The following is a 12500-nucleotide window of genomic DNA, read 5'->3' as shown; positions in this document are numbered from 1 at the left end:
TATCTTCTCAGGTAATCAGTCAAAAAACTATATGAACATATTCGTAGTCGGCAGGATTTGAACCTGCGCAGGGAAACCCCAATGGATTTCTAGTCCATCGCCTTAACCACTCGGCCACGACTACTTAGACGTTGATTTTTGATGAGAATCAAACACCTTTTCTTATAGCACCATGATCAAGATCAGTTATTATCCCTCTGGAAAACATCTCAGAAAATAGAAACAAATTTCCAGGTCCCAGTAAAATGTAAAAATCTGATTTAAAGTCATCATCAATGGGAATCATGCACAGTTTAAGACTTTTACCTCTTTATAAGGCGGATTTGGAGTGGGTCCATTCCAAAAACATCCTGAAAATTAATCTGAAAATGCTGAAAACACTGAACAAATTAATTTCCACGTAAAAAAGACTTGCTGTTCATATTATCAGGCTTTTGGGCGTCTTTTAACCACATCAAGTTTCCAAAAATGCCAAGCGGTTAACTAAAATAAGCATATCATTCTTCAGGTGTTTTTCATTTAGAAGAGCTCCATACTTATAATACAATTCAATGGCAAGGTTAGGAAAACTCCTTCAATGTTCCTGAGAGACTTTTGGTGCATTTTGTGAGCTACAAAGAAAAGCCACAAAAACAGACTCAAAAGATGCCCAAAATAATTTTAGAGAAACACCACCAAAAATGCTTACAAACCGCTGTAGGAAATTCTGAAAAACACAAGAAAAGATGATTCAGGAAGAAAACGCCAACATTTCCTGAAGCCATTTCAACTTCAAATCCTTGTCAGTTTCATACACCTGGAAAAAGTGTTATGTGAACATTGACATAAATCATAGGGTATGGTTGCTTTGCGTGACACAGTTCGTAAGAGTGCTGTAACTTAAAGTCAATTTAAAGTTTCCGTAATCCTGCTTTAAAGGTAGATTTGGCCATAGAACTCAAAGTGATCACTCCATGGATGCTTGGAACATTCAAATCTTTGTTTTGCATGTTGATTTTAACTTTCTCTTTTTATCTTTTTATGTTAAACCTTTGGCACAGGAGAACTCAGTGTAAGTGCAAAAACTGAAACACATGTACAAAGAGCTGCCCAGGTTCCACTGAGATTTGAACTCAGATCGCTGGATTCAAAGTCCAGAGTGCTAACCATTACACCATGGAACCACACGCACAAAAAATAACTGGCTGCAGTTTTTTTGTGCTAAAAAGCACATATGAACTCATGAATCATGGTGAAAAAAGGCTCTAAAGCTGTAGTGCAAATCTACAATTAATACACAAAGGTAAATTAATATCTCCTAAACTTTATTTCCACAAGTGTGCCAAGAGTTCCATGATATCTCAACAATGACAGTTTTAAATGTTGATGAAAAGTGGCTAGTAAATAGAGTGTTGGATCTGTTACTTGGAAAAAGGGGAAGAAAAAAATAACTGCAAAACTTATACTGTTAGAAAGCTGTTCATCCAGAAGTGGCTAAAAAATTTTCATTGTGTGGTAAAAAGTTTTATCCAAGAGATAATTGAAGGTTGCTGTGAATAAAAGTGCATGTCTCAGTACATCTGCCAAAGCAGTGGTCTGTAACTGCTAGACAAAAGAGGGAGATGCACCACTTACCTGGTGGCACTCATGGCGCTTCTTTTAATTAGTGGCATGACGCACGTGGGATGTAGCGTCAGATCGGCGTATATAAAATGCATCCAAAAATAAAGTCAGTCTGGTTCTAGAAACCCTGCCCAAAGTTCGCATATCACCTTCATGTGGCATAAAACAGGACACACGCAAATTTATCTTCTCAGGTAATCAGTCAAAAAACTATATGAACATATTCATAGTCGGCAGGATTTCAACCTGCGCAGGGAAACCCCAATGGATTTCTAGTCCATCACCTTAACCACTCGGCCACGACTACTTAGACGTTGATTTTTGATGAGAATCAAACACCTTTTCTTATAGCACCATGATCAAGATCAGTGATTATCCCTCTGGAAAACATCTCAGAAAATAGAAACAAATTTCCAGGTCCCAGTAAAATGTAAAAATCTGATTTAAAGTCATCATCAATGGGAATCATGCACAGTTTAAGACTTTTACCTCTTTATAAGGCGGATTTGGAGTGGGTCCATTCCAAAAACATCCTGAAAATTAATCTGAAAATGCTGAAAACACTGAACAAATTAATTTCCACGTAAAAAAAACTTGCTGTTCATATTATCAGGCTTTTGGGCGTCTTTTAATCACATCAAGTTTCCAAAAATGCGAAGCGGTTAACTAAAATAAGCATATCATTCTTCAGGTGTTTTTCATTTAGAAGAGCTCCATACTTATAATACAATTCAATGGCAAGGTTAGGAAAACTCCTTCAATGTTCCTGAGAGACTTTTGGTGCATTTTGTGAGCTACAAAGAAAAGCCACAAAAACAGACTCAAAAGATGCCCAAAATAATTTTAGAGAAACACCACCAAAAATGCTTACAAACCGCTGTAGGAAATTCTGAAAAACACAAGAAAAGATGATTCAGGAAGAAAACGCCAACATTTCCTGAAGCCATTTCAACTTCAAATCCTTGTCAGTTTCATACACCTGGAAAAAGTGTTATGTGAACATTGACATAAATCATAGGGTATGGTTGCTTTGCGTGACACAGTTCGTAAGAGTGCTGTAACTTAAAGTCAATTTTAAGTTTCCGTAATCCTGCTTTAAAGGTAGATTTGGCCATAGAACTCACAGTGATCACTCCATGGATGCTTGGAACATTCAAATCTTTGTTTTGCATGTTGATTTTAACTTTCTCTTTTTATCTTTTTATGTTAAACCTTTGGCACAGGAGAACTCAGTGTAAGTGCAAAAACTGAAACACATGTACAAAGAGCTGCCCAGGTTCCACTGAGATTTGAACTCAGGATTCAAAGTCCAGAGTGCTAACCATTACACCATGGAACCACACGCACAAAAAATAACTGGCTGCAGTTTTTTTGTGCTAAAAAGCACATATGAACTCATGAATCATGGTGAAAAAAGGCTCTAAAGCTGTAGTGCAAATCTACAATTAATACACAAAGGTAAATTAATATCTCCTAAACTTTATTTCCACAAGTGTGCCAAGAGTTCCATGATATCTCAACAATGACAGTTTTAAATGTTGATGAAAAGTGGCTAGTAAATAGAGTGTTGGATCTGTTACTTGGAAAAAGGGGAAGAAAAAAATAACTGCAAAACTTATACTGTTAGAAAGCTGTTCATCCAGAAGTGGCTAAAAAATTTTCATTGTGTGGTAAAAAGTTTTATCCAAGAGATAATTGAAGGTTGCTGTGAATAAAAGTGCATGTCTCAGTACATCTGCCAAAGCAGTGGTCTGTAACTGCTAGACAAAAGAGGGAGATGCACCACTTACCTGGTGGCACTCATGGCGCTTCTTTTAATTAGTGGCATGACGCACGTGGGATGTAGCGTCAGATCGGCGTATATAAAATGCATCCAAAAATAAAGTCAGTCTGGTTCTAGAAACCCTGCCCAAAGTTCGCATATCACCTTCATGTGGCATAAAACAGGACACACGCAAATTTATCTTCTCAGGTAATCAGTCAAAAAACTATATAAACATATTCATAGTCGGCAGGATCTGAACCTGCGCAGGGAAACCCCAATGGATTTCTAGTCCATCGCCTTAACCACTCGGCCACGACTACTTAGACGTTGATTTTTGATGAGAATCAAACACCTTTTCTTATAGCACCATGATCAAGATCAGTGATTATCCCTCTGGAAAACATCTCAGAAAATAGAAACAAATTTCCAGGTCCCAGTAAAATGTAAAAATCTGATTTAAAGTCATCATCAATGGGAATCATGCACAGTTTAAGACTTTTACCTCTTTATAAGGCGGATTTGGAGTGGGTCCATTCCAAAAACATCCTGAAAATTAATCTGAAAATGCTGAAAACACTGAACAAATTAATTTCCACGTAAAAAAGACTTGCTGTTCATATTATCAGGCTTTTGGGCGTCTTTTAATCACATCAAGTTTCCAAAAATGCGAAGCGGTTAACTAAAATAAGCATATCATTCTTCAGGTGTTTTTCATTTAGAAGAGCTCCATACTTATAATACAATTCAATGGCAAGGTTAGGAAAACTCCTTCAATGTTCCTGAGAGACTTTTGGTGCATTTTGTGAGCTACAAAGAAAAGCCACAAAAACAGACTCAAAAGATGCCCAAAATAATTTTAGAGAAACACCACCAAAAATGCTTACAAACCGCTGTAGGAAATTCTGAAAAACACAAGAAAAGATGATTCAGGAAGAAAACGCCAACATTTCCTGAAGCCATTTCAACTTCAAATCCTTGTCAGTTTCATACACCTGGAAAAAGTGTTATGTGAACATTGACATAAATCATAGGGTATGGTTGCTTTGCGTGACACAGTTCGTAAGAGTGCTGTAACTTAAAGTCAATTTAAAGTTTCCGTAATCCTGCTTTAAAGGTAGATTTGGCCATAGAACTCAAAGTGATCACTCCATGGATGCTTGGAACATTCAAATCTTTGTTTTGCATGTTGATTTTAACTTTCTCTTTTTATCTTTTTATGTTAAACCTTTGGCACAGGAGAACTCAGTGTAAGTGCAAAAACTGAAACACATGTACAAAGAGCTGCCCAGGTTCCACTGAGATTTGAACTCAGATCGCTGGATTCAAAGTCCAGAGTGCTAACCATTACACCATGGAACCACACGCACAAAAAATAACTGGCTGCAGTTTTTTTGTGCTAAAAAGCACATATGAACTCATGAATCATGGTGAAAAAAGGCTCTAAAGCTGTAGTGCAAATCTACAATTATTACACAAAGGTAAATTAATATCTCCTAAACTTTATTTCCACAAGTGTGCCAAGAGTTCCATGATATCTCAACAATGACAGTTTTAAATGTTGATGAAAAGTGGCTAGTAAATAGAGTGTTGGATCTGTTACTTGGAAAAAGGGTAAGAAAAAAATAACTGCAAAACTTATACTGTTAGAAAGCTGTTCATCCAGAAGTGGCTAAAAAATTTTCATTGTGTGGTAAAAAGTTTTATCCAAGAGATAATTGAAGGTTGCTGTGAATAAAAGTGCATGTCTCAGTACATCTGCCAAAGCAGTGGTCTGTAACTGCTAGACAAAAGAGGGAGATGCACCACTTACCTGGTGGCACTCATGGCGCTTCTTTTAATTAGTGGCATGACGCACGTGGGATGTAGCGTCAGATCGGCGTATATAAAATGCATCCAAAAATAAAGTCAGTCTGGTTCTAGAAACCCTGCCCAAAGTTCGCATATCACCTTCATGTGGCATAAAACAGGACACACGCAAATTTATCTTCTCAGGTAATCAGTCAAAAAACTATATGAACATATTCGTAGTCGGCAGGATTTGAACCTGCGCAGGGAAACCCCAATGGATTTCTAGTCCATCGCCTTAACCACTCGGCCACTACTACTTAGACGTTGATTTTTGATGAGAATCAAACACCTTTTCTTATAGCACCATGATCAAGATCAGTGATTATCCCTCTGGAAAACATCTCAGAAAATAGAAACAAATTTCCAGGTCCCAGTAAAATGTAAAAATCTGCTTTAAAGTCATCATCAATGGGAATCATGCACAGTTTAAGACTTTTACCTCTTTATAAGGCGGATTTGGAGTGGGTCCATTCCAAAAACATCCTGAAAATTAATCTGAAAATGCTGAAAACACTGAACAAATTAATTTCCACGTAAAAAAGACTTGCTGTTCATATTATCAGGCTTTTGGGCGTCTTTTAATCACATCAAGTTTCCAAAAATGCGAAGCGGTTAACTAAAATAAGCATATCATTCTTCAGGTGTTTTTCATTTAGAAGAGCTCCATACTTATAATACAATTCAATGGCAAGGTTAGGAAAACTCCTTCAATGTTCCTGAGAGACTTTTGGTGCATTTTGTGAGCTACAAAGAAAAGCCACAAAAACAGACTCAAAAGATGCCCAAAATAATTTTAGAGAAACACCACCAAAAATGCTTACAAACCGCTGTAGGAAATTCTGAAAAACACAAGAAAAGATGATTCAGGAAGAAAACGCCAACATTTCCTGAAGCCATTTCAACTTCAAATCCTTGTCAGTTTCATTCACCTAGAAAAAGTGTTATGTGAACATTGACATAAATCATAGGGTATGGTTGCTTTGCGTGACACAGTTCGTAAGAGTGCTGTAACTTAAAGTAAATTTAAAGTCATAAAGTCAAAAAAGCACATATGAACTCATGAATCATGGTGAAAAAAGGCTCTAAAGCTGTAGTGCAAATCTACAATTAATACACAAAGGTAAATTAATATCTCCTAAACTTTATTTCCACAAGTGTGCCAAGAGTTCCATGATATCTCAACAATGACAGTTTTAAATGTTGATGAAAAGTGGCTAGTAAATAGAGTGTTGGATCTGTTACTTGGAAAAAAGGTAAGAAAAAAATAACTGCAAAACTTATACTGTTAGAAAGCTGTTCATCCAGAAGTGGCTAAAAAATTTTCATTGTGTGGTAAAACGTTTTATCCAAGAGATAATTGAAGGTTGCTGTGAATAAAAGTGCATGTCTCAGTACATCTGCCAAAGCAGTGGTCTGTAACTGCTAGACAAAAGAGAGAGATGCACCACTTACCTGGTGGCACTCATGGCGCTTCTTTTAATTAGTGGCATGACGCACGTGGGATGTAGCGTCAGATCGGCTTATATAAAATGCATCCAAAAATCAAGTCAGTCTGGTTCTAGAAACCCTGCCCAAAGTTCGCATATCACCTTCATGTGGCATAAAACAGGACACACGCAAATTTATCTTCTCAGGTAATCAGTCAAAAAACTATATGAACATATTCGTAGTCGGCAGGATTTGAACCTGCGCAGGGAAACCCCAATGGATTTCTAGTCCATCGCCTTAACCACTCGGCCACGACTACTTAGACGTTGATTTTTGATGAGAATCAAACACCTTTTCTTATAGCACCATGATCAAGATCAGTGATTATCCCTCTGGAAAACATCTCAGAAAATAGAAACAAATTTCCAGGTCCCAGTAAAATGTAAAAATCTGATTTAAAGTCATCATCAATGGGAATCATGCACAGTTTAAGACTTTTACCTCTTTATAAGGCGGATTTGGAGTGGGTCCATTCCAAAAACATCCTGAAAATTAATCTGAAAATGCTGAAAACACTGAACAAATTAATTTCCACGTAAAAAAGACTTGCTGTTCATATTATCAGGCTTTTGGGCGTCTTTTAATCACATCAAGTTTCCAAAAATGCGAAGCGGTTAACTAAAATAAGCATATCATTCTTCAGGTGTTTTTCATTTAGAAGAGCTCCATACTTATAATACAATTCAATGGCAAGGTTAGGAAAACTCCTTCAATGTTCCTGAGAGACTTTTGGTGCATTTTGTGAGCTACAAAGAAAAGCCACAAAAACAGACTCAAAAGATGCCCAAAATAATTTTAGAGAAACACCACCAAAAATGCTTACAAACCGCTGTAGGAAATTCTGAAAAACACAAGAAAAGATGATTCAGGAAGAAAACGCCAACATTTCCTGAAGCCATTTCAACTTCAAATCCTTGTCAGTTTCATACACCTGGAAAAAGTGTTATGTGAACATTGACATAAATCATAGGGTATGGTTGCTTTGCGTGACACAGTTCGTAAGAGTGCTGTAACTTAAAGTCAATTTAAAGTTTCCGTAATCCTGCTTTAAAGGTAGATTTGGCCATAGAACTCACAGTGATCACTCCATGGATGCTTGGAACATTCAAATCTTTGTTTTGCATGTTGATTTTAACTTTCTCTTTTTATCTTTTTATGTTAAACCTTTGGCACAGGAGAACTCAGTGTAAGTGCAAAAACTGAAACACATGTACAAAGAGCTGCCCAGGTTCCACTGAGATTTGAACTCAGATCGCTGGATTCAGAGTCCAGAGTGCTAACCATTACACCATGGAACCACACGCACAAAAAATAACTGGCTGCAGTTTTTTTGTGCTAAAAAGCACATATGAACTCATGAATCATGGTGAAAAAAGGCTCTAAAGCTGTAGTGCAAATCTACAATTAATACACAAAGGTAAATTAATATCGTAGTCGGCAGGATTTGAACCTGCGCAGGGAAACCCCAATGGATTTCTAGTCCATCGCCTTAACCACTCGGCCACGACTACTTAGACGTTGATTTTTGATGAGAATCAAACACCTTTTCTTATAGCACCATGATCAAGATCAGTGATTATCCCTCTGGAAAACATCTCAGAAAATAGAAACAAATTTCCAGGTCCCAGTAAAATGTAAAAATCTGATTTAAAGTCATCATCAATGGGAATCATGCACAGTTTAAGACTTTTACCTCTTTATAAGGCGGATTTGGAGTGGGTCCATTCCAAAAACATCCTGAAAATTAATCTGAAAATGCTGAAAACACTGAACAAATTAATTTCCACGTAAAAAAGACTTGCTGTTCATATTATCAGGCTTTTGGGCGTCTTTTAACCACATCAAGTTTCAAAAAATGCCAAGCGGTTAACTAAAATAAGCATATCATTCTTCAGGTGTTTTTCATTTAGAAGAGCTCCATACTTATAATACAATTCAATGGCAAGGTTAGGAAAACTCCTTCAATGTTCCTGAGAGACTTTTGGTGCATTTTGTGAGCTACAAAGAAAAGCCACAAAAACAGACTCAAAAGATGCCCAAAATAATTTTAGAGAAACACCACCAAAAATGCTTACAAACCGCTGTAGGAAATTCTGAAAAACACAAGAAAAGATGATTCAGGAAGAAAACGCCAACATTTCCTGAAGCCATTTCAACTTCAAATCCTTGTCAGTTTCATACACCTGGAAAAAGTGTTATGTGAACATTGACATAAATCATAGGGTATGGTTGCTTTGCGTGACACAGTTCGTAAGAGTGCTGTAACTTAAAGTCAATTTTAAGTTTCCGTAATCCTGCTTTAAAGGTAGATTTGGCCATAGAACTCACAGTGATCACTCCATGGATGCTTGGAACATTCAAATCTTTGTTTTGCATGTTGATTTTAACTTTCTCTTTTTATCTTTTTATGTTAAACCTTTGGCACAGGAGAACTCAGTGTAAGTGCAAAAACTGAAACACATGTACAAAGAGCTGCCCAGGTTCCACTGAGATTTGAACTCAGATCGCTGGATTCAAAGTCCAGAGTGCTAACCATTACACCATGGAACCACACGCACAAAAAATAACTGGCTGCAGTTTTTTTGTGCTAAAAAGCACATATGAACTCATGAATCATGGTGAAAAAAGGCTCTAAAGCTGTAGTGCAAATCTACAATTAATACACAAAGGTAAATTAATATCTCCTAAACTTTATTTCCACAAGTGTGCCAAGAGTTCCATGATATCTCAACAATGACAGTTTTAAATGTTGATGAAAAGTGGCTAGTAAATAGAGTGTTGGATCTGTTACTTGGAAAAAAGGTAAGAAAAAAATAACTGCAAAACTTATACTGTTAGAAAGCTGTTCATCCAGAAGTGGCTAAAAAATTTTCATTGTGTGGTAAAACGTTTTATCCAAGAGATAATTGAAGGTTGCTGTGAATAAAAGTGCATGTCTCAGTACATCTGCCAAAGCAGTGGTCTGTAACTGCTAGACAAAAGAGGGAGATGCACCACTTACCTGGTGGCACTCATGGCGCTTCTTTTAATTAGTGGCATGACGCACGTGGGATGTAGCGTCAGATCGGCGTATATAAAATGCATCCAAAAATAAAGTCAGTCTGGTTCTAGAAACCCTGCCCAAAGTTCGCATATCACCTTCATGTGGCATAAAACAGGACACACGCAAATTTATCTTCTCAGGTAATCAGTCAAAAAACTATATGAACATATTCGTAGTCGGCAGGATTTGAACCTGCGCAGGGAAACCCCAATGGATTTCTAGTCCATCGCCTTAACCACTCGGCCACGACTACTTAGACGTTGATTTTTGATGAGAATCAAACACCTTTTCTTATAGCACCATGATCAAGATCTGTGATTATCCCTCTGGAAAACATCTCAGAAAATAGAAACAAATTTCCAGGTCCCAGTAAAATGTAAAAATCTGATTTAAAGTCATCATCAATGGGAATCATGCACAGTTTAAGACTTTTACCTCTTTATAAGGCGGATTTGGAGTGGGTCCATTCCAAAAACATCCTGAAAATTAATCTGAAAATGCTGAAAACACTGAACAAATTAATTTCCACGTAAAAAAGACTTGCTGTTCATATTATCAGGCTTTTGGGCGTCTTTTAATCACATCAAGTTTCCAAAAATGCGAAGCGGTTAACTAAAATAAGCATATCATTCTTCAGGTGTTTTTCATTTAGAAGAGCTCCATACTTATAATACAATTCAATGGCAAGGTTAGGAAAACTCCTTCAATGTTCCTGAGAGACTTTTGGTGCATTTTGTGAGCTACAAAGAAAAGCCACAAAAACAGACTCAAAAGATGCCCAAAATAATTTTAGAGAAACACCACCAAAAATGCTTACAAACCGCTGTAGGAAATTCTGAAAAACACAAGAAAAGATGATTCAGGAAGAAAACGCCAACATTTCCTGAAGCCATTTCAACTTCAAATCCTTGTCAGTTTCATACACCTGGAAAAAGTGTTATGTGAACATTGACATAAATCATAGGGTATGGTTGCTTTGCGTGACACAGTTCGTAAGAGTGCTGTAACTTAAAGTCAATTTAAAGTTTCCGTAATCCTGCTTTAAAGGTAGATTTGGCCATAGAACTCAAAGTGATCACTCCATGGATGCTTGGAACATTCAAATCTTTGTTTTGCATGTTGATTTTAACTTTCTCTTTTTATCTTTTTATGTTAAACCTTTGGCACAGGAGAACTCAGTGTAAGTGCAAAAACTGAAACACATATACAAAGAGCTGCCCAGGTTCCACTGAGATTTGAACTCAGATCGCTGGATTCAAAGTCCAGAGTGCTAACCATTACACCATGGAACCACACGCACAAAAAATAACTGGCTGCAGTTTTTTTGTGCTAAAAAGCACATATGAACTCATGAATCATGGTGAAAAAAGGCTCTAAAGCTGTAGTGCAAATCTACAATTAATACACAAAGGTAAATTAATATCTCCTAAACTTTATTTCCACAAGTGTGCCAAGAGTTCCATGATATCTCAACAATGACAGTTTTAAATGTTGATGAAAAGTGGCTAGTAAATAGAGTGTTGGATCTGTTACTTGGAAAAAGGGGAAGAAAAAAATATCTGCAAAACTTATACTGTTAGAAAGCTGTTCATCCAGAAGTGGCTAAAAAATTTTCATTGTGTGGTACAAAGTTTTATCCAAGAGATAATTGAAGGTTGCTGTGAATAAAAGTGCATGTCTCAGTACATCTGCCAAAGCAGTGGTCTGTAACTGCTAGACAAAAGAGGGAGATGCACCACTTACCTGGTGGCACTCATGGCGCTTCTTTTAATTAGTGGCATGACGCACGTGGGATGTAGCGTCAGATCGGCGTATATAAAATGCATCCAAAAATAAAGTCAGTCTGGTTCTAGAAACCCTGCCCAAAGTTCGCATATCACCTTCATGTGGCATAAAACAGGACACACGCAAATTTATCTTCTCAGGTAATCAGTCAAAAAACTATATGAACATATTCGTAGTCGGCAGGATTTGAACCTGCGCAGGGAAACCCCAATGGATTTCTAGTCCATCGCCTTAACCACTCGGCCACGACTACTTAGACGTTGATTTTTGATGAGAATCAAACACCTTTTCTTATAGCACCATGATCAAGATCAGTGATTATCCCTCTGGAAAACATCTCAGAAAATAGAAACAAATTTCCAGGTCCCAGTAAAATGTAAAAATCTGATTTAAAGTCATCATCAATGGGAATCATGCACAGTTTAAGACTTTTACCTCTTTATAAGGCGGATTTGGAGTGGGTCCATTCCAAAAACATCCTGAAAATTAATCTGAAAATGCTGAAAACACTGAACAAATTAATTTCCACGTAAAAAAGACTTGCTGTTCATATTATCAGGCTTTTGGGCGTCTTTTAACCACATCAAGTTTCCAAAAATGCCAAGCAGTTAACTAAAATAAGCATATCATTCTTCAGGTGTTTTTCATTTAGAAGAGCTCCATACTTATAATACAATTCAATGGCAAGGTTAGGAAAACTCCTTCAATGTTCCTGAGAGACTTTTGGTGCATTTTGTGAGCTACAAAGAAAAGCCACAAAAACAGACTCAAAAGATGCCCAAAATAATTTTAGAGAAACACCACCAAAAATGCTTACAAACCGCTGTAGGAAATTCTGAAAAACACAAGAAAAGATGATTCAGGAAGAAAACGCCAACATTTCCTGAAGCCATTTCAACTTCAAATCCTTGTCAGTTTCATACACCTGGAAAAAGTGTTATGTGAACATTGACATAAATCATAGGGTAT

At 37.0% G+C, this 12500-nt stretch overlaps 10 non-coding genes across 10 annotated transcripts; all 10 read right to left on the bottom strand.

Annotated features, from left to right (window-relative positions):
• Positions 1-42: 42 nt before the first annotated feature.
• TRNAS-AGA (transfer RNA serine (anticodon AGA)) lies at positions 43-124 on the bottom strand. Its single transcript has one exon. It is a non-coding gene; the product is annotated as a tRNA-Ser (tRNA).
• Positions 125-1091: 967 nt separating this feature from the next.
• On the bottom strand, positions 1092-1163 carry TRNAQ-UUG (transfer RNA glutamine (anticodon UUG)). Its single transcript has one exon. It is a non-coding gene; the product is annotated as a tRNA-Gln (tRNA).
• Positions 1164-4654: 3491 nt separating this feature from the next.
• Positions 4655-4726, bottom strand: TRNAQ-UUG (transfer RNA glutamine (anticodon UUG)). Its single transcript has one exon. It is a non-coding gene; the product is annotated as a tRNA-Gln (tRNA).
• Positions 4727-6880: 2154 nt separating this feature from the next.
• On the bottom strand, positions 6881-6962 carry TRNAS-AGA (transfer RNA serine (anticodon AGA)). The gene has a single exon. It is a non-coding gene; the product is annotated as a tRNA-Ser (tRNA).
• A 967-nt stretch (positions 6963-7929) lies between these two features.
• TRNAQ-CUG (transfer RNA glutamine (anticodon CUG)) lies at positions 7930-8001 on the bottom strand. Its single transcript has one exon. It is a non-coding gene; the product is annotated as a tRNA-Gln (tRNA).
• Positions 8002-8132: 131 nt separating this feature from the next.
• Positions 8133-8214, bottom strand: TRNAS-AGA (transfer RNA serine (anticodon AGA)). The gene has a single exon. It is a non-coding gene; the product is annotated as a tRNA-Ser (tRNA).
• A 967-nt stretch (positions 8215-9181) lies between these two features.
• Positions 9182-9253, bottom strand: TRNAQ-UUG (transfer RNA glutamine (anticodon UUG)). The gene has a single exon. It is a non-coding gene; the product is annotated as a tRNA-Gln (tRNA).
• Positions 9254-9917: 664 nt separating this feature from the next.
• Positions 9918-9999, bottom strand: TRNAS-AGA (transfer RNA serine (anticodon AGA)). The gene has a single exon. It is a non-coding gene; the product is annotated as a tRNA-Ser (tRNA).
• A 967-nt stretch (positions 10000-10966) lies between these two features.
• Positions 10967-11038, bottom strand: TRNAQ-UUG (transfer RNA glutamine (anticodon UUG)). The gene has a single exon. It is a non-coding gene; the product is annotated as a tRNA-Gln (tRNA).
• Positions 11039-11702: 664 nt separating this feature from the next.
• TRNAS-AGA (transfer RNA serine (anticodon AGA)) lies at positions 11703-11784 on the bottom strand. The gene has a single exon. It is a non-coding gene; the product is annotated as a tRNA-Ser (tRNA).
• Positions 11785-12500: the final 716 nt, after the last annotated feature.

This window comes from Ranitomeya variabilis, chromosome 2, assembly GCF_051348905.1.
Source record: "Ranitomeya variabilis isolate aRanVar5 chromosome 2, aRanVar5.hap1, whole genome shotgun sequence".
NCBI classification, from domain to species: Eukaryota; Metazoa; Chordata; class Amphibia; order Anura; family Dendrobatidae; genus Ranitomeya; species Ranitomeya variabilis.
Note: the sequence above shows the minus strand (reverse complement) of the source record. Positions and strands in the feature narration are given on the sequence as shown.